The 1,029-nt window shown below is 46.2% G+C and overlaps 1 protein-coding gene across 1 annotated transcript in view; it reads left to right on the top strand.

Annotated features, from left to right (window-relative positions):
* The window catches only part of SIAE (sialic acid acetylesterase), a 40,468-nt gene that overhangs the window by 23,022 nt on the left and 16,417 nt on the right, over nucleotides 1–1,029 (top strand).

Below are 1,029 nucleotides of genomic sequence, written 5' to 3'. Positions count from 1 at the left end.
TACAGTTATGCAGTTATGAAGTAGCAACGAAAATAATTTTATGGTTGGGGGTCACCACAACATGAGGAACTGTATGAAAGCATTAGGAAGGTCTTTATTAGGATTTTTATGATCTGCCTTTCATTTTACATTCATTCTTTTTAAAACCCCTTAATACACGTTAGTACCTCTGGAGGCACTTAACCATATTTTGCCCTATATTTTACTCAGCTGAATAGATGTCTTATTTTGTAGAATATAAGACCTATGAGGAGAGATCCCATGGTTCTCCTTTTTTGTGACTTACTGTACTCCCGCCATCTAGACGTGCCTGGCACCTAGTAGGTGCTCCATCAATTTTAATTGACTTGAATCCCCACTATGACACTCTCAGCTGTTTGAGTGCCAGAACTGTATTGAATTGGGATCTTGAGTGGTGCCAAGCCAGTGCCTTAGACATAGCAGTTCCTTAGGAAATACTGGGTTGAATGACCCCGTCAGGTGAGTGTGTGTGTGCCCGTTCCCCTCTTCATCAACTTTCTTCTCACATGGGATTGCCCGCTCCCGTGTGTGTTAGTGACTGGGCTGTATGGACACGTGAGCTTTCTATGCTGAACATTTAAACACCAGTTTTGGTTTTTGTCGCTTTCTCTTTTAGCCAGACGTTGCATCCCTTACCTGCTGCCCATGTCTTCATGACCATTAGCTATAAAATGGGGTAGAAAAAAGACACATTTCTTCCCGACATGCTCCCTGCTTGCTCATTTCTTTCCACGGAGCTAAGTGGGGACGAATGGCGAGGGAAAGGTAGAGGCGAGGAGAGGGTGGTAGAGGGGCCCGATGGCCTTTCTGCCCTCACCTGTTGAGGACTAATCGTATTCCGAGGTTCTCAGGAACCTGTAGGTGAGAGGGGAGCATGGGTTGGTGGGGGGGTCCACTTGCCTGGCCAGGGAGCTTTGGTTCTCTGCAAATGAGATCATGGCCTCTCAATCTTCTCCTACTTTTGGAAATTCTTAGCAAGGAACACCAGGGATGGCCCACACCCCTTCT

Source organism: Myotis brandtii, unplaced genomic scaffold, assembly GCF_000412655.1.
Source record: "Myotis brandtii unplaced genomic scaffold, ASM41265v1 scaffold463, whole genome shotgun sequence".
In the NCBI taxonomy this organism is placed as follows: Eukaryota; Metazoa; Chordata; class Mammalia; order Chiroptera; family Vespertilionidae; genus Myotis; species Myotis brandtii.
The sequence above is the reverse complement of the archived record's forward strand: the minus strand, read 5'-3'. Positions and strand labels throughout refer to the sequence as shown.